Source organism: Pleuronectes platessa, chromosome 8 (assembly GCF_947347685.1).
Source record: "Pleuronectes platessa chromosome 8, fPlePla1.1, whole genome shotgun sequence".
In the NCBI taxonomy this organism is placed as follows: domain Eukaryota; kingdom Metazoa; phylum Chordata; class Actinopteri; order Pleuronectiformes; family Pleuronectidae; genus Pleuronectes; species Pleuronectes platessa.
Genome location: NC_070633.1, coordinates 7,420,374 through 7,446,935, shown reverse-complemented (window position 1 = coordinate 7,446,935; position 26,562 = coordinate 7,420,374). Strand labels below are relative to the sequence as shown.

Below are 26,562 nucleotides of genomic sequence, written 5' to 3'. Positions count from 1 at the left end.
TTAGCTCTTGGGTCAATTCTGTCATATTATCAACTTCAAAAGCCAAAGCAAGTCACTTTCAGCAGTAGGTGAGTTCATGTTCAGAAGGAAAGGGAGACATAGCAGTGTAAAAAGGATTCCTTTAGCAGAGGATGGTTTCGATCCATCGACCTCTGGGTTATGGGCCCAGCACGCTTCCGCTGCGCCACTCTGCTCTTGTTTATTGAAATAATTTCAAACGAACATAGTCTTTGGTTTTAATAGGTTTTATCAGCAGTTGAATCGACTGGACAAGGAGGAAGTTATTGGTAAATGTGAAGTTATGTGCCCCAATCTGAAGGTGCACATCTTAACTCTTACCTTGTTTGAAAACCAGACAGGAGAAAAAGAAAATTACCTCCTGTACACCTCATGTGATATCCCATATGCTACAAAGCTCAGGTGGCTGTTGCAGTTTTGAACAACAAGAGATCCTCTTATAGTAGATAAGCTGCACGTAGCCAATACATTCAACTGACAGTCTATTGGCAGTGGTGGGATTTGAACCCACGCCTCCTGACAGACTGGAGCCTTAATCCAGCGCCTTTGACCACTCGGCCACACTACCGTTGGGAACTAGATTTTACCAAAACAAACCGGAGGGGGTTAGATGTAAATGACACTTTGGCGACAATTGGACAATCTTAACGAAGACACACATGGAAGAACATTAGAAACTTCAAACACATATCCTGTGGGAGTATAGAGCTTTACTCGAGATCAAAGCCCACAAAAATATCAGCCAAGTTCAGGGCTTCAGCTCTTGGGTCAATTCTGTCACATTTTCAACTTCAAAAGCAAGTCACTTTCAGCAGGAGATGAGTTAATGTTTAGAAGGCAAGGACAAGGGGAACATAACAGATAACATGGGAGTTGATAAAGGATTCCTTTAGCAGAGGATGGTTTCGATCCATCGACCTCTGGGTTATGGGCCCAGCACACTTCCGCTGCGCCACTCTGCTCTTGTTTATTGAAATAATTTCATACGGACATAGTCTTTGGTTTTAATAGGTTTTATCAGCAGTTGAATCGACTGGACAAGGAGGAAGTTATTGGTAAATGTGAAGTTATGTGCCCCAATCTGAAGGTGCACATCTTAACTCTTACCTCGTTTGAAAACCAGACAGGAGAAAAAGAAAATTACCTCCTGTACACCCCATATGCTACAAAGCTCAGCTGGCTGTTGCAGTTTTCTACAACTAGTAGATAAGCTGCACGTAGCCAATACATTCAACTGACAGTCTATTGGCAGTGGTGGGATTTGAACCCACGCCTCCTGAGAGACTGGAGCCTTAATCCAGCGCCTTTGACCACTCGGCCACACTACCGTTGGCAACTAGATTTTACCCAAACAAACCGGAGGGGGTTAGATGTAAATGACACTTTGGCGACAATTGGACAATCTTAACGAAGACACAGATGGAAGAACATTAGAAACTTCAAACACATATCCTGTGGGAGTATAGAGCTTTACTCGAGATCAAAGACCACAAAAATGTCAGCCAAGTTCAGGGCTTCAGCTCTTGGGTCAATTCTGTCACATTTTCAACTTCAAAAGCAAGTCACTTTCAGCAGGAGATGAGTTAATGTTTAGAAGGCAAGGACAAGGGGAACATAACAGATAACATGGGAGTTGATAAAGGATTCCTTTAGCAGAAGATGGTTTCGATCCATCGACCTCTGGGTTATGGGCCCAGCACGCTTCCGCTGCGCCACTCTGCTCTTTTACAATGAAACAGTTTCATATGAACACAGTCCATTGTTTCAATGGGTTGGCTTAGCAGTTAAATCAAGTGGACTCAGCGAAAAATACAGGCAAATGTGACTCAATGGGAAGGCGCCCTGTGTTACCTTGTTTGAAAACCAGACTGAAGGAATAGAAAATCACCTCCTGTATGGACATTGCACATGCTACGAAGCTCAGCTGGCTCTTGCAGTTTTCAACAACAACAGATCTTACAGTAGAAAGTACTACAAGTAGCCAACACATACATGCAAATAGCAGTCGATTGGCAGTGGTGGGATTTGAACCCACGCCTCCTGAGAGACTGGAGCCTAAATCCAGCGCCTTAGACCACTCGGCCACACTACAATTAAATTTGATTTTACCCAAACAATTCTGAGTCGTCTGAATGAAAAGTCCACTTTGACGACAATTGGACAATCAAATCGAAGAAACACATGGAAGAACATTCGAAACTTCAAACACATACCCTCTGGGAGTATAGAGCTTGACTCAAGATCAAAAGACCACTAAACTATCAGCCAAGTTCAGGGATTTAGCTCTTGGGTCAATTCTGTCATATTATCAACTTCAAAAGCCAAAGCAAGTCACTTTCAGCAGTAGGTGAGTTCATGTTCAGAAGGAAAGGGAGACATAGCAGTATAAAAAGGATTCCTTTAGCAGAGGATGGTTTCGATCCATCGACCTCTGGGTTATGGGCCCAGCACGCTTCCGCTGCGCTACTCTGCTCTTGTTTATTGAAATAATTTCATACGAACATAGTCTTTGGTTTTAATAGGTTTTATCAGCAGTTGAATCGACTGGACAAGGAGGAAGTTATTGGTAAATGTGAAGTTATGTGCCCCAATCTGAAGGTGCACATCTTAACTCTTACCTTGTTTGAAAACCAGACAGGAGAAAAAGAAAATTACCTCCTGTGATATCCCATATGCTACAAAGCTCAGGTGGCTGTTGCAGTTTTGAACAACAAGAGATCCTCTTATAGTAGATAAGCTGCACGTTGCCAATACATTCAACTGACAGTCTATTGGCAGTGGTGGGATTTGAACCCACGCCTCCTGAGAGACTGGAGCCTTAATCCAGCGCCTTTGACCACTCGGCCACACTACCGTTGGGAAACAGATTTTACCCAAACAAACCGGAGGGGGTTAGATGTAAATGACACTTTGGCGACAATTGGACAATCTTAACGAAGACACACATGGAAGAACATTAGAAACTTCAAACACATACCCTCTGGGAGTATAGAGCTTGACTCAAGATCAAAAGACCACTAAACTATCAGCCAAGTTCAGGGCTTTAGCTCTTGGGTCAATTCTGTCATATTATCAACTTCAAAAGCCAAAGCAAGTCACTTTCAGCAGTAGGTGAGTTCATGTTCAGAAGGAAAGGGAGACATAGCAGTGTAAAAAGGATTCCTTTAGCAGAGGATGGTTTCGATCCATCGACCTCTGGGTTATGGGCCCAGCACGCTTCCGCTGCGCCACTCTGCTCTTGTTTATTGAAATAATTTCAAACGAACATAGTCTTTGGTTTTAATAGGTTTTATCAGCAGTTGAATCGACTGGACAAGGAGGAAGTTATTGGTAAATGTGAAGTTATGTGCCCCAATCTGAAGGTGCACATCTTAACTCTTACCTTGTTTGAAAACCAGACAGGAGAAAAAGAAAATTACCTCCTGTACACCTCATGTGATATCCCATATGCTACAAAGCTCAGGTGGCTGTTGCAGTTTTGAACAACAAGAGATCCTCTTATAGTAGATAAGCTGCACGTAGCCAATACATTCAACTGACAGTCTATTGGCAGTGGTGGGATTTGAACCCACGCCTCCTGAGAGACTGGAGCCTTAATCCAGTGCCTTTGACCACTCGGTCACACTACCGTTGGGAAACAGATTTTACCCAAACAAACCGGAGGGGGTTAGATGTAAATGACACTTTGGCGACAATTGGACAATCTTAACGAAGACACACATGGAAGAACATTACAAACTTCAAACACATATCCTGTGGGAGTATAGAGCTTTACTCGAGATCAAAGACCACAAAAATATCAGCCAAGTTCAGGGCTTCAGCTCTTGGGTCAATTCTGTCACATTTTCAACTTCAAAAGCAAGTCACTTTCAGCAGGATATGAGTTAATGTTTAGAAGGCAAGGACAAGGGAAACATAACAGATAACATGGGAGTTGATAAAGGATTCGTTTAGCAGAGGATGGTTTCGATCCATCGACCTCTGGGTTATGGGCCCAGCACGCTTCCGCTGCGCCACTCTGCTCTTTTACAAGGAAACAGTTTCATATGAACACAGTCCATTGTTTCAATGGGTTGGCTTAGCAGTTAAATCAAGTGGACTCAGCGAAAAATACAGGCAAATGTGACTCAATGGGAAGGCGCCCTGTGTTACCTTGTTTGAAAACCAGACTGAAGGAATAGAAAATCACCTCCTGTATGGACATTGAACATGCTACGAAGCTCAGCTGGCTCTTGCAGTTTTCAACAACAACAGATCTTACAGTAGAAAGTACTACAAGTAGCCAACACATACATGCAAATAGCAGTCGATTGGCAGTGGTGGGATTTTAACCCACGCCTCCTGAGAGACTGGAGCCTAAATCCAGCGCCTTAGACCACTCGGCCACACTACCATTAAACGTGATTTTACCCAAACAATTCTGAGTCGTTTGAATGAAAAGTCCACTTTGACGACAATTGGACAATCAAATCGAAGAAACACATGGAAGAACATTCGAAACTTCAAACACATACCCTGTGGGAGTATAGAGCTTGACTCAAGATCAAAAGACCACTAAACTATCAGCCAAGTTCATGGCTTTAGCTCTTGGGTCAATTCTGTCATATTATCAACTTCAAAAGCCAAAGCAAGTCACTTTCAGCAGTAGGTGAGTTCATGTTCAGAAGGAAAGGGAGACATAGCAGTATAAAAAGGATTCCTTTAGCAGAGGATGGTTTCGATCCATCGACCTCTGGGTTATGGGCCCAGCAAGCTTCCGCTGCGCCACTCTAGTCTTGTTTATTGAAATAATTTCATACGAACATAGTCTTTGGTTTTAATAGGTTTTATCAGCAGTTGAATCGACTGGACAAGGAGGAAGTTATTGGTAAATGTGAAGTTATGTGCCCCAATCTGAAGGTGCACATCTTAACTCTTACCTTGTTTGAAAACCAGACAGGAGAAAAAGAAAATTACCTTCTGTACACCTCATGTGATATCCCATATGCTACAAAGCTCAGGTGGCTGTTGCAGTTTTGAACAACAAGAGATCCTCTTATAGTAGATAAGCTGCACGTAGCCAATACATTCAACTGACAGTCTATTGGCAGTGGTGCGATTTGAACCCACGCCTCCTGAGAGACTAGAGCCTTAATCCAGCGCCTTTGACCACTCGGCCACACTACCGTTGGGAAACAGATTTTACCCAAACAAACCGGAGGGGGTTAGATGTAAATGACACTTTGGCGACAATTGGACAATCTTAACGAAGACACACATGGAAGAACATTAGAAACTTCAAACACATACCCTCTGGGAGTATAGAGCTTGACTCAAGATCAAAAGACCACTAATCTATCAGCCAAGTTCAGGGCTTTAGCTCTTGGGTCAATTCTGTCATATTATCAACTTCAAAAGCCAAAGCAAGTCACTTTCAGCAGTAGGTGAGTTCATGTTCAGAAGGAAAGGGAGACATAGCAGTGTAAAAAGGATTCCTTTAGCAGAGGATGGTTTCGATCCATCGACCTCTGGGTTATGGGCCCAGCACGCTTCCGCTGCGCCACTCTGCTCTTGTTTATTGAAATAATTTCAAACGAACATAGTCTTTGGTTTTAATAGGTTTTATCAGCAGTTGAATCGACTGGACAAGGAGGAAGTTATTGGTAAATGTGAAGTTATGTGCCCCAATCTGAAGGTGCACATCTTAACTCTTACCTTGTTTGAAAACCAGACAGGAGAAAAAGAAAATTACCTCCTGTACACCTCATGTGATATCCCATATGCTACAAAGCTCAGGTGGCTGTTGCAGTTTTGAACAACAAGAGATCCTCTTATAGTAGATAAGCTGCACGTAGCCAATACATTCAACTGACAGTCTATTGGCAGTGGTGGGATTTGAACCCACGCCTCCTGACAGACTGGAGCCTTAATCCAGCGCCTTTGACCACTCGGCCACACTACCGTTGGGAACTAGATTTTACCAAAACAAACCGGAGGGGGTTAGATGTAAATGACACTTTGGCGACAATTGGACAATCTTAACGAAGACACACATGGAAGAACATTAGAAACTTCAAACACATATCCTGTGGGAGTATAGAGCTTTACTCGAGATCAAAGCCCACAAAAATATCAGCCAAGTTCAGGGCTTCAGCTCTTGGGTCAATTCTGTCACATTTTCAACTTCAAAAGCAAGTCACTTTCAGCAGGAGATGAGTTAATGTTTAGAAGGCAAGGACAAGGGGAACATAACAGATAACATGGGAGTTGATAAAGGATTCCTTTAGCAGAGGATGGTTTCGATCCATCGACCTCTGGGTTATGGGCCCAGCACACTTCCGCTGCGCCACTCTGCTCTTGTTTATTGAAATAATTTCATACGGACATAGTCTTTGGTTTTAATAGGTTTTATCAGCAGTTGAATCGACTGGACAAGGAGGAAGTTATTGGTAAATGTGAAGTTATGTGCCCCAATCTGAAGGTGCACATCTTAACTCTTACCTCGTTTGAAAACCAGACAGGAGAAAAAGAAAATTACCTCCTGTACACCCCATATGCTACAAAGCTCAGCTGGCTGTTGCAGTTTTCTACAACTAGTAGATAAGCTGCACGTAGCCAATACATTCAACTGACAGTCTATTGGCAGTGGTGGGATTTGAACCCACGCCTCCTGAGAGACTGGAGCCTTAATCCAGCGCCTTTGACCACTCGGCCACACTACCGTTGGCAACTAGATTTTACCCAAACAAACCGGAGGGGGTTAGATGTAAATGACACTTTGGCGACAATTGGACAATCTTAACGAAGACACAGATGGAAGAACATTAGAAACTTCAAACACATATCCTGTGGGAGTATAGAGCTTTACTCGAGATCAAAGACCACAAAAATGTCAGCCAAGTTCAGGGCTTCAGCTCTTGGGTCAATTCTGTCACATTTTCAACTTCAAAAGCAAGTCACTTTCAGCAGGAGATGAGTTAATGTTTAGAAGGCAAGGACAAGGGGAACATAACAGATAACATGGGAGTTGATAAAGGATTCCTTTAGCAGAAGATGGTTTCGATCCATCGACCTCTGGGTTATGGGCCCAGCACGCTTCCGCTGCGCCACTCTGCTCTTTTACAATGAAACAGTTTCATATGAACACAGTCCATTGTTTCAATGGGTTGGCTTAGCAGTTAAATCAAGTGGACTCAGCGAAAAATACAGGCAAATGTGACTCAATGGGAAGGCGCCCTGTGTTACCTTGTTTGAAAACCAGACTGAAGGAATAGAAAATCACCTCCTGTATGGACATTGCACATGCTACGAAGCTCAGCTGGCTCTTGCAGTTTTCAACAACAACAGATCTTACAGTAGAAAGTACTACAAGTAGCCAACACATACATGCAAATAGCAGTCGATTGGCAGTGGTGGGATTTGAACCCACGCCTCCTGAGAGACTGGAGCCTAAATCCAGCGCCTTAGACCACTCGGCCACACTACAATTAAATTTGATTTTACCCAAACAATTCTGAGTCGTCTGAATGAAAAGTCCACTTTGACGACAATTGGACAATCAAATCGAAGAAACACATGGAAGAACATTCGAAACTTCAAACACATACCCTCTGGGAGTATAGAGCTTGACTCAAGATCAAAAGACCACTAAACTATCAGCCAAGTTCAGGGATTTAGCTCTTGGGTCAATTCTGTCATATTATCAACTTCAAAAGCCAAAGCAAGTCACTTTCAGCAGTAGGTGAGTTCATGTTCAGAAGGAAAGGGAGACATAGCAGTATAAAAAGGATTCCTTTAGCAGAGGATGGTTTCGATCCATCGACCTCTGGGTTATGGGCCCAGCACGCTTCCGCTGCGCTACTCTGCTCTTGTTTATTGAAATAATTTCATACGAACATAGTCTTTGGTTTTAATAGGTTTTATCAGCAGTTGAATCGACTGGACAAGGAGGAAGTTATTGGTAAATGTGAAGTTATGTGCCCCAATCTGAAGGTGCACATCTTAACTCTTACCTTGTTTGAAAACCAGACAGGAGAAAAAGAAAATTACCTCCTGTGATATCCCATATGCTACAAAGCTCAGGTGGCTGTTGCAGTTTTGAACAACAAGAGATCCTCTTATAGTAGATAAGCTGCACGTTGCCAATACATTCAACTGACAGTCTATTGGCAGTGGTGGGATTTGAACCCACGCCTCCTGAGAGACTGGAGCCTTAATCCAGCGCCTTTGACCACTCGGCCACACTACCGTTGGGAAACAGATTTTACCCAAACAAACCGGAGGGGGTTAGATGTAAATGACACTTTGGCGACAATTGGACAATCTTAACGAAGACACACATGGAAGAACATTACAAACTTCAAACACATATCCTGTGGGAGTATAGAGCTTTACTCGAGATCAAAGACCACAAAAATATCAGCCAAGTTCAGGGCTTCAGCTCTTGGGTCAATTCTGTCACATTTTCAACTTCAAAAGCAAGTCACTTTCAGCAGGATATGAGTTAATGTTTAGAAGGCAAGGACAAGGGAAACATAACAGATAACATGGGAGTTGATAAAGGATTCGTTTAGCAGAGGATGGTTTCGATCCATCGACCTCTGGGTTATGGGCCCAGCACGCTTCCGCTGCGCCACTCTGCTCTTTTACAAGGAAACAGTTTCATATGAACACAGTCCATTGTTTCAATGGGTTGGCTTAGCAGTTAAATCAAGTGGACTCAGCGAAAAATACAGGCAAATGTGACTCAATGGGAAGGCGCCCTGTGTTACCTTGTTTGAAAACCAGACTGAAGGAATAGAAAATCACCTCCTGTATGGACATTGAACATGCTACGAAGCTCAGCTGGCTCTTGCAGTTTTCAACAACAACAGATCTTACAGTAGAAAGTACTACAAGTAGCCAACACATACATGCAAATAGCAGTCGATTGGCAGTGGTGGGATTTTAACCCACGCCTCCTGAGAGACTGGAGCCTAAATCCAGCGCCTTAGACCACTCGGCCACACTACCATTAAACGTGATTTTACCCAAACAATTCTGAGTCGTTTGAATGAAAAGTCCACTTTGACGACAATTGGACAATCAAATCGAAGAAACACATGGAAGAACATTCGAAACTTCAAACACATACCCTGTGGGAGTATAGAGCTTGACTCAAGATCAAAAGACCACTAAACTATCAGCCAAGTTCATGGCTTTAGCTCTTGGGTCAATTCTGTCATATTATCAACTTCAAAAGCCAAAGCAAGTCACTTTCAGCAGTAGGTGAGTTCATGTTCAGAAGGAAAGGGAGACATAGCAGTATAAAAAGGATTCCTTTAGCAGAGGATGGTTTCGATCCATCGACCTCTGGGTTATGGGCCCAGCAAGCTTCCGCTGCGCCACTCTAGTCTTGTTTATTGAAATAATTTCATACGAACATAGTCTTTGGTTTTAATAGGTTTTATCAGCAGTTGAATCGACTGGACAAGGAGGAAGTTATTGGTAAATGTGAAGTTATGTGCCCCAATCTGAAGGTGCACATCTTAACTCTTACCTTGTTTGAAAACCAGACAGGAGAAAAAGAAAATTACCTTCTGTACACCTCATGTGATATCCCATATGCTACAAAGCTCAGGTGGCTGTTGCAGTTTTGAACAACAAGAGATCCTCTTATAGTAGATAAGCTGCACGTAGCCAATACATTCAACTGACAGTCTATTGGCAGTGGTGCGATTTGAACCCACGCCTCCTGAGAGACTAGAGCCTTAATCCAGCGCCTTTGACCACTCGGCCACACTACCGTTGGGAAACAGATTTTACCCAAACAAACCGGAGGGGGTTAGATGTAAATGACACTTTGGCGACAATTGGACAATCTTAACGAAGACACACATGGAAGAACATTAGAAACTTCAAACACATACCCTCTGGGAGTATAGAGCTTGACTCAAGATCAAAAGACCACTAATCTATCAGCCAAGTTCAGGGCTTTAGCTCTTGGGTCAATTCTGTCATATTATCAACTTCAAAAGCCAAAGCAAGTCACTTTCAGCAGTAGGTGAGTTCATGTTCAGAAGGAAAGGGAGACATAGCAGTGTAAAAAGGATTCCTTTAGCAGAGGATGGTTTCGATCCATCGACCTCTGGGTTATGGGCCCAGCACGCTTCCGCTGCGCCACTCTGCTCTTGTTTATTGAAATAATTTCAAACGAACATAGTCTTTGGTTTTAATAGGTTTTATCAGCAGTTGAATCGACTGGACAAGGAGGAAGTTATTGGTAAATGTGAAGTTATGTGCCCCAATCTGAAGGTGCACATCTTAACTCTTACCTTGTTTGAAAACCAGACAGGAGAAAAAGAAAATTACCTCCTGTACACCTCATGTGATATCCCATATGCTACAAAGCTCAGGTGGCTGTTGCAGTTTTGAACAACAAGAGATCCTCTTATAGTAGATAAGCTGCACGTAGCCAATACATTCAACTGACAGTCTATTGGCAGTGGTGGGATTTGAACCCACGCCTCCTGACAGACTGGAGCCTTAATCCAGCGCCTTTGACCACTCGGCCACACTACCGTTGGGAACTAGATTTTACCAAAACAAACCGGAGGGGGTTAGATGTAAATGACACTTTGGCGACAATTGGACAATCTTAACGAAGACACACATGGAAGAACATTAGAAACTTCAAACACATATCCTGTGGGAGTATAGAGCTTTACTCGAGATCAAAGCCCACAAAAATATCAGCCAAGTTCAGGGCTTCAGCTCTTGGGTCAATTCTGTCACATTTTCAACTTCAAAAGCAAGTCACTTTCAGCAGGAGATGAGTTAATGTTTAGAAGGCAAGGACAAGGGGAACATAACAGATAACATGGGAGTTGATAAAGGATTCCTTTAGCAGAGGATGGTTTCGATCCATCGACCTCTGGGTTATGGGCCCAGCACACTTCCGCTGCGCCACTCTGCTCTTGTTTATTGAAATAATTTCATACGGACATAGTCTTTGGTTTTAATAGGTTTTATCAGCAGTTGAATCGACTGGACAAGGAGGAAGTTATTGGTAAATGTGAAGTTATGTGCCCCAATCTGAAGGTGCACATCTTAACTCTTACCTCGTTTGAAAACCAGACAGGAGAAAAAGAAAATTACCTCCTGTACACCCCATATGCTACAAAGCTCAGCTGGCTGTTGCAGTTTTCTACAACTAGTAGATAAGCTGCACGTAGCCAATACATTCAACTGACAGTCTATTGGCAGTGGTGGGATTTGAACCCACGCCTCCTGAGAGACTGGAGCCTTAATCCAGCGCCTTTGACCACTCGGCCACACTACCGTTGGCAACTAGATTTTACCCAAACAAACCGGAGGGGGTTAGATGTAAATGACACTTTGGCGACAATTGGACAATCTTAACGAAGACACAGATGGAAGAACATTAGAAACTTCAAACACATATCCTGTGGGAGTATAGAGCTTTACTCGAGATCAAAGACCACAAAAATGTCAGCCAAGTTCAGGGCTTCAGCTCTTGGGTCAATTCTGTCACATTTTCAACTTCAAAAGCAAGTCACTTTCAGCAGGAGATGAGTTAATGTTTAGAAGGCAAGGACAAGGGGAACATAACAGATAACATGGGAGTTGATAAAGGATTCCTTTAGCAGAAGATGGTTTCGATCCATCGACCTCTGGGTTATGGGCCCAGCACGCTTCCGCTGCGCCACTCTGCTCTTTTACAATGAAACAGTTTCATATGAACACAGTCCATTGTTTCAATGGGTTGGCTTAGCAGTTAAATCAAGTGGACTCAGCGAAAAATACAGGCAAATGTGACTCAATGGGAAGGCGCCCTGTGTTACCTTGTTTGAAAACCAGACTGAAGGAATAGAAAATCACCTCCTGTATGGACATTGCACATGCTACGAAGCTCAGCTGGCTCTTGCAGTTTTCAACAACAACAGATCTTACAGTAGAAAGTACTACAAGTAGCCAACACATACATGCAAATAGCAGTCGATTGGCAGTGGTGGGATTTGAACCCACGCCTCCTGAGAGACTGGAGCCTAAATCCAGCGCCTTAGACCACTCGGCCACACTACAATTAAATTTGATTTTACCCAAACAATTCTGAGTCGTCTGAATGAAAAGTCCACTTTGACGACAATTGGACAATCAAATCGAAGAAACACATGGAAGAACATTCGAAACTTCAAACACATACCCTCTGGGAGTATAGAGCTTGACTCAAGATCAAAAGACCACTAAACTATCAGCCAAGTTCAGGGATTTAGCTCTTGGGTCAATTCTGTCATATTATCAACTTCAAAAGCCAAAGCAAGTCACTTTCAGCAGTAGGTGAGTTCATGTTCAGAAGGAAAGGGAGACATAGCAGTATAAAAAGGATTCCTTTAGCAGAGGATGGTTTCGATCCATCGACCTCTGGGTTATGGGCCCAGCACGCTTCCGCTGCGCTACTCTGCTCTTGTTTATTGAAATAATTTCATACGAACATAGTCTTTGGTTTTAATAGGTTTTATCAGCAGTTGAATCGACTGGACAAGGAGGAAGTTATTGGTAAATGTGAAGTTATGTGCCCCAATCTGAAGGTGCACATCTTAACTCTTACCTTGTTTGAAAACCAGACAGGAGAAAAAGAAAATTACCTCCTGTGATATCCCATATGCTACAAAGCTCAGGTGGCTGTTGCAGTTTTGAACAACAAGAGATCCTCTTATAGTAGATAAGCTGCACGTTGCCAATACATTCAACTGACAGTCTATTGGCAGTGGTGGGATTTGAACCCACGCCTCCTGAGAGACTGGAGCCTTAATCCAGCGCCTTTGACCACTCGGCCACACTACCGTTGGGAAACAGATTTTACCCAAACAAACCGGAGGGGGTTAGATGTAAATGACACTTTGGCGACAATTGGACAATCTTAACGAAGACACACATGGAAGAACATTAGAAACTTCAAACACATACCCTCTGGGAGTATAGAGCTTGACTCAAGATCAAAAGACCACTAAACTATCAGCCAAGTTCAGGGCTTTAGCTCTTGGGTCAATTCTGTCATATTATCAACTTCAAAAGCCAAAGCAAGTCACTTTCAGCAGTAGGTGAGTTCATGTTCAGAAGGAAAGGGAGACATAGCAGTGTAAAAAGGATTCCTTTAGCAGAGGATGGTTTCGATCCATCGACCTCTGGGTTATGGGCCCAGCACGCTTCCGCTGCGCCACTCTGCTCTTGTTTATTGAAATAATTTCAAACGAACATAGTCTTTGGTTTTAATAGGTTTTATCAGCAGTTGAATCGACTGGACAAGGAGGAAGTTATTGGTAAATGTGAAGTTATGTGCCCCAATCTGAAGGTGCACATCTTAACTCTTACCTTGTTTGAAAACCAGACAGGAGAAAAAGAAAATTACCTCCTGTACACCTCATGTGATATCCCATATGCTACAAAGCTCAGGTGGCTGTTGCAGTTTTGAACAACAAGAGATCCTCTTATAGTAGATAAGCTGCACGTAGCCAATACATTCAACTGACAGTCTATTGGCAGTGGTGGGATTTGAACCCACGCCTCCTGAGAGACTGGAGCCTTAATCCAGTGCCTTTGACCACTCGGTCACACTACCGTTGGGAAACAGATTTTACCCAAACAAACCGGAGGGGGTTAGATGTAAATGACACTTTGGCGACAATTGGACAATCTTAACGAAGACACACATGGAAGAACATTACAAACTTCAAACACATATCCTGTGGGAGTATAGAGCTTTACTCGAGATCAAAGACCACAAAAATATCAGCCAAGTTCAGGGCTTCAGCTCTTGGGTCAATTCTGTCACATTTTCAACTTCAAAAGCAAGTCACTTTCAGCAGGATATGAGTTAATGTTTAGAAGGCAAGGACAAGGGAAACATAACAGATAACATGGGAGTTGATAAAGGATTCGTTTAGCAGAGGATGGTTTCGATCCATCGACCTCTGGGTTATGGGCCCAGCACGCTTCCGCTGCGCCACTCTGCTCTTTTACAAGGAAACAGTTTCATATGAACACAGTCCATTGTTTCAATGGGTTGGCTTAGCAGTTAAATCAAGTGGACTCAGCGAAAAATACAGGCAAATGTGACTCAATGGGAAGGCGCCCTGTGTTACCTTGTTTGAAAACCAGACTGAAGGAATAGAAAATCACCTCCTGTATGGACATTGAACATGCTACGAAGCTCAGCTGGCTCTTGCAGTTTTCAACAACAACAGATCTTACAGTAGAAAGTACTACAAGTAGCCAACACATACATGCAAATAGCAGTCGATTGGCAGTGGTGGGATTTTAACCCACGCCTCCTGAGAGACTGGAGCCTAAATCCAGCGCCTTAGACCACTCGGCCACACTACCATTAAACGTGATTTTACCCAAACAATTCTGAGTCGTTTGAATGAAAAGTCCACTTTGACGACAATTGGACAATCAAATCGAAGAAACACATGGAAGAACATTCGAAACTTCAAACACATACCCTGTGGGAGTATAGAGCTTGACTCAAGATCAAAAGACCACTAAACTATCAGCCAAGTTCATGGCTTTAGCTCTTGGGTCAATTCTGTCATATTATCAACTTCAAAAGCCAAAGCAAGTCACTTTCAGCAGTAGGTGAGTTCATGTTCAGAAGGAAAGGGAGACATAGCAGTATAAAAAGGATTCCTTTAGCAGAGGATGGTTTCGATCCATCGACCTCTGGGTTATGGGCCCAGCAAGCTTCCGCTGCGCCACTCTAGTCTTGTTTATTGAAATAATTTCATACGAACATAGTCTTTGGTTTTAATAGGTTTTATCAGCAGTTGAATCGACTGGACAAGGAGGAAGTTATTGGTAAATGTGAAGTTATGTGCCCCAATCTGAAGGTGCACATCTTAACTCTTACCTTGTTTGAAAACCAGACAGGAGAAAAAGAAAATTACCTTCTGTACACCTCATGTGATATCCCATATGCTACAAAGCTCAGGTGGCTGTTGCAGTTTTGAACAACAAGAGATCCTCTTATAGTAGATAAGCTGCACGTAGCCAATACATTCAACTGACAGTCTATTGGCAGTGGTGCGATTTGAACCCACGCCTCCTGAGAGACTAGAGCCTTAATCCAGCGCCTTTGACCACTCGGCCACACTACCGTTGGGAAACAGATTTTACCCAAACAAACCGGAGGGGGTTAGATGTAAATGACACTTTGGCGACAATTGGACAATCTTAACGAAGACACACATGGAAGAACATTAGAAACTTCAAACACATACCCTCTGGGAGTATAGAGCTTGACTCAAGATCAAAAGACCACTAATCTATCAGCCAAGTTCAGGGCTTTAGCTCTTGGGTCAATTCTGTCATATTATCAACTTCAAAAGCCAAAGCAAGTCACTTTCAGCAGTAGGTGAGTTCATGTTCAGAAGGAAAGGGAGACATAGCAGTGTAAAAAGGATTCCTTTAGCAGAGGATGGTTTCGATCCATCGACCTCTGGGTTATGGGCCCAGCACGCTTCCGCTGCGCCACTCTGCTCTTGTTTATTGAAATAATTTCAAACGAACATAGTCTTTGGTTTTAATAGGTTTTATCAGCAGTTGAATCGACTGGACAAGGAGGAAGTTATTGGTAAATGTGAAGTTATGTGCCCCAATCTGAAGGTGCACATCTTAACTCTTACCTTGTTTGAAAACCAGACAGGAGAAAAAGAAAATTACCTCCTGTACACCTCATGTGATATCCCATATGCTACAAAGCTCAGGTGGCTGTTGCAGTTTTGAACAACAAGAGATCCTCTTATAGTAGATAAGCTGCACGTAGCCAATACATTCAACTGACAGTCTATTGGCAGTGGTGGGATTTGAACCCACGCCTCCTGACAGACTGGAGCCTTAATCCAGCGCCTTTGACCACTCGGCCACACTACCGTTGGGAACTAGATTTTACCAAAACAAACCGGAGGGGGTTAGATGTAAATGACACTTTGGCGACAATTGGACAATCTTAACGAAGACACACATGGAAGAACATTAGAAACTTCAAACACATATCCTGTGGGAGTATAGAGCTTTACTCGAGATCAAAGCCCACAAAAATATCAGCCAAGTTCAGGGCTTCAGCTCTTGGGTCAATTCTGTCACATTTTCAACTTCAAAAGCAAGTCACTTTCAGCAGGAGATGAGTTAATGTTTAGAAGGCAAGGACAAGGGGAACATAACAGATAACATGGGAGTTGATAAAGGATTCCTTTAGCAGAGGATGGTTTCGATCCATCGACCTCTGGGTTATGGGCCCAGCACACTTCCGCTGCGCCACTCTGCTCTTGTTTATTGAAATAATTTCATACGGACATAGTCTTTGGTTTTAATAGGTTTTATCAGCAGTTGAATCGACTGGACAAGGAGGAAGTTATTGGTAAATGTGAAGTTATGTGCCCCAATCTGAAGGTGCACATCTTAACTCTTACCTCGTTTGAAAACCAGACAGGAGAAAAAGAAAATTACCTCCTGTACACCCCATATGCTACAAAGCTCAGCTGGCTGTTGCAGTTTTCTACAACTAGTAGATAAGCTGCACGTAGCCAATACATTCAACTGACAGTCTATTGGCAGTGGTGGGATTTGAACCCACGCCTCCTGAGAGACTGGAGCCTTAATCCAGCGCCTTTGACCACTCGGCCACACTACCGTTGGCAACTAGATTTTACCCAAACAAACCGGAGGGGGTTAGATGTAAATGACACTTTGGCGACAATTGGACAATCTTAACGAAGACACAGATGGAAGAACATTAGAAACTTCAAACACATATCCTGTGGGAGTATAGAGCTTTACTCGAGATCAAAGACCACAAAAATGTCAGCCAAGTTCAGGGCTTCAGCTCTTGGGTCAATTCTGTCACATTTTCAACTTCAAAAGCAAGTCACTTTCAGCAGGAGATGAGTTAATGTTTAGAAGGCAAGGACAAGGGGAACATAACAGATAACATGGGAGTTGATAAAGGATTCCTTTAGCAGAAGATGGTTTCGATCCATCGACCTCTGGGTTATGGGCCCAGCACGCTTCCGCTGCGCCACTCTGCTCTTTTACAATGAAACAGTTTCATATGAACACAGTCCATTGTTTCAATGGGTTGGCTTAGCAGTTAAATCAAGTGGACTCAGCGAAAAATACAGGCAAATGTGACTCAATGGGAAGGCGCCCTGTGTTACCTTGTTTGAAAACCAGACTGAAGGAATAGAAAATCACCTCCTGTATGGACATTGCACATGCTACGAAGCTCAGCTGGCTCTTGCAGTTTTCAACAACAACAGATCTTACAGTAGAAAGTACTACAAGTAGCCAACACATACATGCAAATAGCAGTCGATTGGCAGTGGTGGGATTTGAACCCACGCCTCCTGAGAGACTGGAGCCTAAATCCAGCGCCTTAGACCACTCGGCCACACTACAATTAAATTTGATTTTACCCAAACAATTCTGAGTCGTCTGAATGAAAAGTCCACTTTGACGACAATTGGACAATCAAATCGAAGAAACACATGGAAGAACATTCGAAACTTCAAACACATACCCTCTGGGAGTATAGAGCTTGACTCAAGATCAAAAGACCACTAAACTATCAGCCAAGTTCAGGGATTTAGCTCTTGGGTCAATTCTGTCATATTATCAACTTCAAAAGCCAAAGCAAGTCACTTTCAGCAGTAGGTGAGTTCATGTTCAGAAGGAAAGGGAGACATAGCAGTATAAAAAGGATTCCTTTAGCAGAGGATGGTTTCGATCCATCGACCTCTGGGTTATGGGCCCAGCACGCTTCCGCTGCGCTACTCTGCTCTTGTTTATTGAAATAATTTCATACGAACATAGTCTTTGGTTTTAATAGGTTTTATCAGCAGTTGAATCGACTGGACAAGGAGGAAGTTATTGGTAAATGTGAAGTTATGTGCCCCAATCTGAAGGTGCACATCTTAACTCTTACCTTGTTTGAAAACCAGACAGGAGAAAAAGAAAATTACCTCCTGTGATATCCCATATGCTACAAAGCTCAGGTGGCTGTTGCAGTTTTGAACAACAAGAGATCCTCTTATAGTAGATAAGCTGCACGTTGCCAATACATTCAACTGACAGTCTATTGGCAGTGGTGGGATTTGAACCCACGCCTCCTGAGAGACTGGAGCCTTAATCCAGCGCCTTTGACCACTCGGCCACACTACCGTTGGGAAACAGATTTTACCCAAACAAACCGGAGGGGGTTAGATGTAAATGACACTTTGGCGACAATTGGACAATCTTAACGAAGACACACATGGAAGAACATTAGAAACTTCAAACACATACCCTCTGGGAGTATAGAGCTTGACTCAAGATCAAAAGACCACTAAACTATCAGCCAAGTTCAGGGCTTTAGCTCTTGGGTCAATTCTGTCATATTATCAACTTCAAAAGCCAAAGCAAGTCACTTTCAGCAGTAGGTGAGTTCATGTTCAGAAGGAAAGGGAGACATAGCAGTATAAAAAGGATTCCTTTAGCAGAGGATGGTTTCGATCCATCGACCTCTGGGTTATGGGCCCAGCAAGCTTCCGCTGCGCCACTCTAGTCTTGTTTATTGAAATAATTTCATACGAACATAGTCTTTGGTTTTAATAGGTTTTATCAGCAGTTGAATCGACTGGACAAGGAGGAAGTTATTGGTAAATGTGAAGTTATGTGCCCCAATCTGAAGGTGCACATCTTAACTCTTACCTTGTTTGAAAACCAGACAGGAGAAAAAGAAAATTACCTTCTGTACACCTCATGTGATATCCCATATGCTACAAAGCTCAGGTGGCTGTTGCAGTTTTGAACAACAAGAGATCCTCTTATAGTAGATAAGCTGCACGTAGCCAATACATTCAACTGACAGTCTATTGGCAGTGGTGCGATTTGAACCCACGCCTCCTGAGAGACTAGAGCCTTAATCCAGCGCCTTTGACCACTCGGCCACACTACCGTTGGGAAACAGATTTTACCCAAACAAACCGGAGGGGGTTAGATGTAAATGACACTTTGGCGACAATTGGACAATCTTAACGAAGACACACATGGAAGAACATTAGAAACTTCAAACACATACCCTCTGGGAGTATAGAGCTTGACTCAAGATCAAAAGACCACTAATCTATCAGCCAAGTTCAGGGCTTTAGCTCTTGGGTCAATTCTGTCATATTATCAACTTCAAAAGCCAAAGCAAGTCACTTTCAGCAGTAGGTGAGTTCATGTTCAGAAGGAAAGGGAGACATAGCAGTGTAAAAAGGATTCCTTTAGCAGAGGATGGTTTCGATCCATCGACCTCTGGGTTATGGGCCCAGCACGCTTCCGCTGCGCCACTCTGCTCTTGTTTATTGAAATAATTTCAAACGAACATAGTCTTTGGTTTTAATAGGTTTTATCAGCAGTTGAATCGACTGGACAAGGAGGAAGTTATTGGTAAATGTGAAGTTATGTGCCCCAATCTGAAGGTGCACATCTTAACTCTTACCTTGTTTGAAAACCAGACAGGAGAAAAAGAAAATTACCTCCTGTACACCTCATGTGATATCCCATATGCTACAAAGCTCAGGTGGCTGTTGCAGTTTTGAACAACAAGAGATCCTCTTATAGTAGATAAGCTGCACGTAGCCAATACATTCAACTGACAGTCTATTGGCAGTGGTGGGATTTGAACCCACGCCTCCTGACAGACTGGAGCCTTAATCCAGCGCCTTTGACCACTCGGCCACACTACCGTTGGGAACTAGATTTTACCAAAACAAACCGGAGGGGGTTAGATGTAAATGACACTTTGGCGACAATTGGACAATCTTAACGAAGACACACATGGAAGAACATTAGAAACTTCAAACACATATCCTGTGGGAGTATAGAGCTTTACTCGAGATCAAAGCCCACAAAAATATCAGCCAAGTTCAGGGCTTCAGCTCTTGGGTCAATTCTGTCACATTTTCAACTTCAAAAGCAAGTCACTTTCAGCAGGAGATGAGTTAATGTTTAGAAGGCAAGGACAAGGGGAACATAACAGATAACATGGGAGTTGATAAAGGATTCCTTTAGCAGAGGATGGTTTCGATCCATCGACCTCTGGGTTATGGGCCCAGCACGCTTCCGCTGCGCCACTCTGCTCTTGTTTATTGAAATAATTTCATACGGACATAGTCTTTGGTTTTAATAGGTTTTATCAGCAGTTGAATCGACTGGACAAGGAGGAAGTTATTGGTAAATGTGAAGTTATGTGCCCCAATCTGAAGGTGCACATCTTAACTCTTACCTCGTTTGAAAACCAGACAGGAGAAAAAGAAAATTACCTCCTGTACACCCCATATGCTACAAAGCTCAGCTGGCTGTTGCAGTTTTCTACAACTAGTAGATAAGCTGCACGTAGCCAATACATTCAACTGACAGTCTATTGGCAGTGGTGGGATTTGAACCCACGCCTCGTGAGAGACTGGAGCCTTAATCCAGCGCCTTTGACCACTCGGCCACACTACCGTTGGGAACTAGATTTTACCCAAACAAACCGGAGGGGGTTAGATGTAAATGACACTTTGGCGACAATTGGACAATCTTAACGAAGACACAGATGGAAGAACATTAGAAACTTCAAACACATATCCTGTGGGAGTATAGAGCTTTACTCGAGATCAAAGACCACAAAAATGTCAGCCAAGTTCAGGGCTTCAGCTCTTGGGTCAATTCTGTCACATTTTCAACTTCAAAAGCAAGTCACTTTCAGCAGGAGATGAGTTAATGTTTAGAAGGCAAGGACAAGGGGAACATAACAGATAACATGGGAGTTGATAAAGGATTCCTTTAGCAGAAGATGGTTTCGATCCATCGACCTCTGGGTTATGGGCCCAGCACGCTTCCGCTGCGCCACTCTGCTCTTTTACAATGAAACAGTTTCATATGAACACAGTCCATTGTTTCAATGGGTTGGCTTAGCAGTTAAATCAAGTGGACTCAGCGAAAAATACAGGCAAATGTGACTCAATGGGAAGGCGCCCTGTGTTACCTTGTTTGAAAACCAGACTGAAGGAATAGAAAATCACCTCCTGTATGGACATTGCACATGCTACGAAGCTCAGCTGGCTCTTGCAGTTTTCAACAACAACAGATCTTACAGTAGAAAGTACTACAAGTAGCCAACACATACATGCAAATAGCAGTCGATTGGCAGTGGTGGGATTTGAACCCACGCCTCCTGAGAGACTGGAGCCTAAATCCAGCGCCTTAGACCACTCGGCCACACTACAATTAAATTTGATTTTACCCAAACAATTCTGAGTCGTCTGAATGAAAAGTCCACTTTGACGACAATTGGACAATCAAATCGAAGAAACACATGGAAGAACATTCGAAACTTCAAACACATACCCTCTGGGAGTATAGAGCTTGACTCAAGATCAAAAGACCACTAAACTATCAGCCAAGTTCAGGGATTTAGCTCTTGGGTCAATTCTGTCATATTATCAACTTCAAAAGCCAAAGCAAGTCACTTTCAGCAGTAGGTGAGTTCATGTTCAGAAGGAAAGGGAGACATAGCAGTATAAAAAGGATTCCTTTAGCAGAGGATGGTTTCGATCCATCGACCTCTGGGTTATGGGCCCAGCACGCTTCCGCTGCGCTACTCTGCTCTTGTTTATTGAAATAATTTCATACGAACATAGTCTTTGGTTTTAATAGGTTTTATCAGCAGTTGAATCGACTGGACAAGGAGGAAGTTATTGGTAAATGTGAAGTTATGTGCCCCAATCTGAAGGTGCACATCTTAACTCTTACCTTGTTTGAAAACCAGACAGGAGAAAAAGAAAATTACCTCCTGTGATATCCCATATGCTACAAAGCTCAGGTGGCTGTTGCAGTTTTGAACAACAAGAGATCCTCTTATAGTAGATAAGCTGCACGTTGCCAATACATTCAACTGACAGTCTATTGGCAGTGGTGGGATTTGAACCCACGCCTCCTGAGAGACTGGAGCCTTAATCCAGCGCCTTTGACCACTCGGCCACACTACCGTTGGGAAACAGATTTTACCCAAACAAACCGGAGGGGGTTAGATGTAAATGACACTTTGGCGACAATTGGACAATCTTAACGAAGACACACATGGAAGAACATTAGAAACTTCAAACACATACCCTCTGGGAGTATAGAGCTTGACTCAAGATCAAAAGACCACTAAACTATCAGCCAAGTTCAGGGCTTTAGCTCTTGGGTCAATTCTGTCATATTATCAACTTCAAAAGCCAAAGCAAGTCACTTTCAGCAGTAGGTGAGTTCATGTTCAGAAGGAAAGGGAGACATAGCAGTGTAAAAAGGATTCCTTTAGCAGAGGATGGTTTCGATCCATCGACCTCTGGGTTATGGGCCCAGCACGCTTCCGCTGCGCCACTCTGCTCTTGTTTATTGAAATAATTTCAAACGAACATAGTCTTTGGTTTTAATAGGTTTTATCAGCAGTTGAATCGACTGGACAAGGAGGAAGTTATTGGTAAATGTGAAGTTATGTGCCCCAATCTGAAGGTGCACATCTTAACTCTTACCTTGTTTGAAAACCAGACAGGAGAAAAAGAAAATTACCTCCTGTACACCTCATGTGATATCCCATATGCTACAAAGCTCAGGTGGCTGTTGCAGTTTTGAACAACAAGAGATCCTCTTATAGTAGATAAGCTGCACGTAGCCAATACATTCAACTGACAGTCTATTGGCAGTGGTGGGATTTGAACCCACGCCTCCTGAGAGACTGGAGCCTTAATCCAGTGCCTTTGACCACTCGGTCACACTACCGTTGGGAAACAGATTTTACCCAAACAAACCGGAGGGGGTTAGATGTAAATGACACTTTGGCGACAATTGGACAATCTTAACGAAGACACACATGGAAGAACATTACAAACTTCAAACACATATCCTGTGGGAGTATAGAGCTTTACTCGAGATCAAAGACCACAAAAATATCAGCCAAGTTCAGGGCTTCAGCTCTTGGGTCAATTCTGTCACATTTTCAACTTCAAAAGCAAGTCACTTTCAGCAGGATATGAGTTAATGTTTAGAAGGCAAGGACAAGGGAAACATAACAGATAACATGGGAGTTGATAAAGGATTCGTTTAGCAGAGGATGGTTTCGATCCATCGACCTCTGGGTTATGGGCCCAGCACGCTTCCGCTGCGCCACTCTGCTCTTTTACAAGGAAACAGTTTCATATGAACACAGTCCATTGTTTCAATGGGTTGGCTTAGCAGTTAAATCAAGTGGACTCAGCGAAAAATACAGGCAAATGTGACTCAATGGGAAGGCGCCCTGTGTTACCTTGTTTGAAAACCAGACTGAAGGAATAGAAAATCACCTCCTGTATGGACATTGAACATGCTACGAAGCTCAGCTGGCTCTTGCAGTTTTCAACAACAACAGATCTTACAGTAGAAAGTACTACAAGTAGCCAACACATACATGCAAATAGCAGTCGATTGGCAGTGGTGGGATTTTAACCCACGCCTCCTGAGAGACTGGAGCCTAAATCCAGCGCCTTAGACCACTCGGCCACACTACCATTAAACGTGATTTTACCCAAACAATTCTGAGTCGTTTGAATGAAAAGTCCACTTTGACGACAATTGGACAATCAAATCGAAGAAACACATGGAAGAACATTCGAAACTTCAAACACATACCCTGTGGGAGTATAGAGCTTGACTCAAGATCAAAAGACCACTAAACTATCAGCCAAGTTCATGGCTTTAGCTCTTGGGTCAATTCTGTCATATTATCAACTTCAAAAGCCAAAGCAAGTCACTTTCAGCAGTAGGTGAGTTCATGTTCAGAAGGAAAGGGAGACATAGCAGTATAAAAAGGATTCCTTTAGCAGAGGATGGTTTCGATCCATCGACCTCTGGGTTATGGGCCCAGCAAGCTTCCGCTGCGCCACTCTAGTCTTGTTTATTGAAATAATTTCATACGAACATAGTCTTTGGTTTTAATAGGTTTTATCAGCAGTTGAATCGACTGGACAAGGAGGAAGTTATTGGTAAATGTGAAGTTATGTGCCCCAATCTGAAGGTGCACATCTTAACTCTTACCTTGTTTGAAAACCAGACAGGAGAAAAAGAAAATTACCTTCTGTACACCTCATGTGATATCCCATATGCTACAAAGCTCAGGTGGCTGTTGCAGTTTTGAACAACAAGAGATCCTCTTATAGTAGATAAGCTGCACGTAGCCAATACATTCAACTGACAGTCTATTGGCAGTGGTGCGATTTGAACCCACGCCTCCTGAGAGACTAGAGCCTTAATCCAGCGCCTTTGACCACTCGGCCACACTACCGTTGGGAAACAGATTTTACCCAAACAAACCGGAGGGGGTTAGATGTAAATGACACTTTGGCGACAATTGGACAATCTTAACGAAGACACACATGGAAGAACATTAGAAACTTCAAACACATACCCTCTGGGAGTATAGAGCTTGACTCAAGATCAAAAGACCACTAATCTATCAGCCAAGTTCAGGGCTTTAGCTCTTGGGTCAATTCTGTCATATTATCAACTTCAAAAGCCAAAGCAAGTCACTTTCAGCAGTAGGTGAGTTCATGTTCAGAAGGAAAGGGAGACATAGCAGTGTAAAAAGGATTCCTTTAGCAGAGGATGGTTTCGATCCATCGACCTCTGGGTTATGGGCCCAGCACGCTTCCGCTGCGCCACTCTGCTCTTGTTTATTGAAATAATTTCAAACGAACATAGTCTTTGGTTTTAATAGGTTTTATCAGCAGTTGAATCGACTGGACAAGGAGGAAGTTATTGGTAAATGTGAAGTTATGTGCCCCAATCTGAAGGTGCACATCTTAACTCTTACCTTGTTTGAAAACCAGACAGGAGAAAAAGAAAATTACCTCCTGTACACCTCATGTGATATCCCATATGCTACAAAGCTCAGGTGGCTGTTGCAGTTTTGAACAACAAGAGATCCTCTTATAGTAGATAAGCTGCACGTAGCCAATACATTCAACTGACAGTCTATTGGCAGTGGTGGGATTTGAACCCACGCCTCCTGACAGACTGGAGCCTTAATCCAGCGCCTTTGACCACTCGGCCACACTACCGTTGGGAACTAGATTTTACCAAAACAAACCGGAGGGGGTTAGATGTAAATGACACTTTGGCGACAATTGGACAATCTTAACGAAGACACACATGGAAGAACATTAGAAACTTCAAACACATATCCTGTGGGAGTATAGAGCTTTACTCGAGATCAAAGCCCACAAAAATATCAGCCAAGTTCAGGGCTTCAGCTCTTGGGTCAATTCTGTCACATTTTCAACTTCAAAAGCAAGTCACTTTCAGCAGGAGATGAGTTAATGTTTAGAAGGCAAGGACAAGGGGAACATAACAGATAACATGGGAGTTGATAAAGGATTCCTTTAGCAGAGGATGGTTTCGATCCATCGACCTCTGGGTTATGGGCCCAGCACACTTCCGCTGCGCCACTCTGCTCTTGTTTATTGAAATAATTTCATACGGACATAGTCTTTGGTTTTAATAGGTTTTATCAGCAGTTGAATCGACTGGACAAGGAGGAAGTTATTGGTAAATGTGAAGTTATGTGCCCCAATCTGAAGGTGCACATCTTAACTCTTACCTCGTTTGAAAACCAGACAGGAGAAAAAGAAAATTACCTCCTGTACACCCCATATGCTACAAAGCTCAGCTGGCTGTTGCAGTTTTCTACAACTAGTAGATAAGCTGCACGTAGCCAATACATTCAACTGACAGTCTATTGGCAGTGGTGGGATTTGAACCCACGCCTCCTGAGAGACTGGAGCCTTAATCCAGCGCCTTTGACCACTCGGCCACACTACCGTTGGCAACTAGATTTTACCCAAACAAACCGGAGGGGGTTAGATGTAAATGACACTTTGGCGACAATTGGACAATCTTAACGAAGACACAGATGGAAGAACATTAGAAACTTCAAACACATATCCTGTGGGAGTATAGAGCTTTACTCGAGATCAAAGACCACAAAAATGTCAGCCAAGTTCAGGGCTTCAGCTCTTGGGTCAATTCTGTCACATTTTCAACTTCAAAAGCAAGTCACTTTCAGCAGGAGATGAGTTAATGTTTAGAAGGCAAGGACAAGGGGAACATAACAGATAACATGGGAGTTGATAAAGGATTCCTTTAGCAGAAGATGGTTTCGATCCATCGACCTCTGGGTTATGGGCCCAGCACGCTTCCGCTGCGCCACTCTGCTCTTTTACAATGAAACAGTTTCATATGAACACAGTCCATTGTTTCAATGGGTTGGCTTAGCAGTTAAATCAAGTGGACTCAGCGAAAAATACAGGCAAATGTGACTCAATGGGAAGGCGCCCTGTGTTACCTTGTTTGAAAACCAGACTGAAGGAATAGAAAATCACCTCCTGTATGGACATTGCACATGCTACGAAGCTCAGCTGGCTCTTGCAGTTTTCAACAACAACAGATCTTACAGTAGAAAGTACTACAAGTAGCCAACACATA

The 26,562-nt window shown here is 43.1% G+C and overlaps 17 non-coding genes across 17 annotated transcripts; all 17 read right to left on the bottom strand.

The window, feature by feature from the left end:
• Positions 1-1,264: 1,264 nt before the first annotated feature.
• Positions 1,265-1,346, bottom strand: trnal-aag (transfer RNA leucine (anticodon AAG)). The gene has a single exon. It is a non-coding gene; the product is annotated as a tRNA-Leu (tRNA).
• A 682-nt stretch (positions 1,347-2,028) lies between these two features.
• trnal-uag (transfer RNA leucine (anticodon UAG)) lies at positions 2,029-2,110 on the bottom strand. Its single transcript has one exon. It is a non-coding gene; the product is annotated as a tRNA-Leu (tRNA).
• Positions 2,111-2,790: 680 nt separating this feature from the next.
• Positions 2,791-2,872, bottom strand: trnal-aag (transfer RNA leucine (anticodon AAG)). The gene has a single exon. It is a non-coding gene; the product is annotated as a tRNA-Leu (tRNA).
• Positions 2,873-4,329: 1,457 nt separating this feature from the next.
• On the bottom strand, positions 4,330-4,411 carry trnal-uag (transfer RNA leucine (anticodon UAG)). The gene has a single exon. It is a non-coding gene; the product is annotated as a tRNA-Leu (tRNA).
• A 2,226-nt stretch (positions 4,412-6,637) lies between these two features.
• trnal-aag (transfer RNA leucine (anticodon AAG)) lies at positions 6,638-6,719 on the bottom strand. Its single transcript has one exon. It is a non-coding gene; the product is annotated as a tRNA-Leu (tRNA).
• Positions 6,720-7,401: 682 nt separating this feature from the next.
• trnal-uag (transfer RNA leucine (anticodon UAG)) lies at positions 7,402-7,483 on the bottom strand. Its single transcript has one exon. It is a non-coding gene; the product is annotated as a tRNA-Leu (tRNA).
• Positions 7,484-8,163: 680 nt separating this feature from the next.
• Positions 8,164-8,245, bottom strand: trnal-aag (transfer RNA leucine (anticodon AAG)). The gene has a single exon. It is a non-coding gene; the product is annotated as a tRNA-Leu (tRNA).
• A 682-nt stretch (positions 8,246-8,927) lies between these two features.
• Positions 8,928-9,009, bottom strand: trnal-uag (transfer RNA leucine (anticodon UAG)). The gene has a single exon. It is a non-coding gene; the product is annotated as a tRNA-Leu (tRNA).
• Positions 9,010-11,235: 2,226 nt separating this feature from the next.
• On the bottom strand, positions 11,236-11,317 carry trnal-aag (transfer RNA leucine (anticodon AAG)). Its single transcript has one exon. It is a non-coding gene; the product is annotated as a tRNA-Leu (tRNA).
• A 682-nt stretch (positions 11,318-11,999) lies between these two features.
• trnal-uag (transfer RNA leucine (anticodon UAG)) lies at positions 12,000-12,081 on the bottom strand. Its single transcript has one exon. It is a non-coding gene; the product is annotated as a tRNA-Leu (tRNA).
• Positions 12,082-12,761: 680 nt separating this feature from the next.
• trnal-aag (transfer RNA leucine (anticodon AAG)) lies at positions 12,762-12,843 on the bottom strand. The gene has a single exon. It is a non-coding gene; the product is annotated as a tRNA-Leu (tRNA).
• Positions 12,844-14,300: 1,457 nt separating this feature from the next.
• trnal-uag (transfer RNA leucine (anticodon UAG)) lies at positions 14,301-14,382 on the bottom strand. Its single transcript has one exon. It is a non-coding gene; the product is annotated as a tRNA-Leu (tRNA).
• Positions 14,383-16,608: 2,226 nt separating this feature from the next.
• trnal-aag (transfer RNA leucine (anticodon AAG)) lies at positions 16,609-16,690 on the bottom strand. Its single transcript has one exon. It is a non-coding gene; the product is annotated as a tRNA-Leu (tRNA).
• A 682-nt stretch (positions 16,691-17,372) lies between these two features.
• trnal-uag (transfer RNA leucine (anticodon UAG)) lies at positions 17,373-17,454 on the bottom strand. The gene has a single exon. It is a non-coding gene; the product is annotated as a tRNA-Leu (tRNA).
• A 680-nt stretch (positions 17,455-18,134) lies between these two features.
• On the bottom strand, positions 18,135-18,216 carry trnal-aag (transfer RNA leucine (anticodon AAG)). Its single transcript has one exon. It is a non-coding gene; the product is annotated as a tRNA-Leu (tRNA).
• A 3,754-nt stretch (positions 18,217-21,970) lies between these two features.
• On the bottom strand, positions 21,971-22,052 carry trnal-aag (transfer RNA leucine (anticodon AAG)). The gene has a single exon. It is a non-coding gene; the product is annotated as a tRNA-Leu (tRNA).
• Positions 22,053-23,509: 1,457 nt separating this feature from the next.
• trnal-uag (transfer RNA leucine (anticodon UAG)) lies at positions 23,510-23,591 on the bottom strand. The gene has a single exon. It is a non-coding gene; the product is annotated as a tRNA-Leu (tRNA).
• Between the last annotated feature and the right edge of the window lie 2,971 nt (positions 23,592-26,562).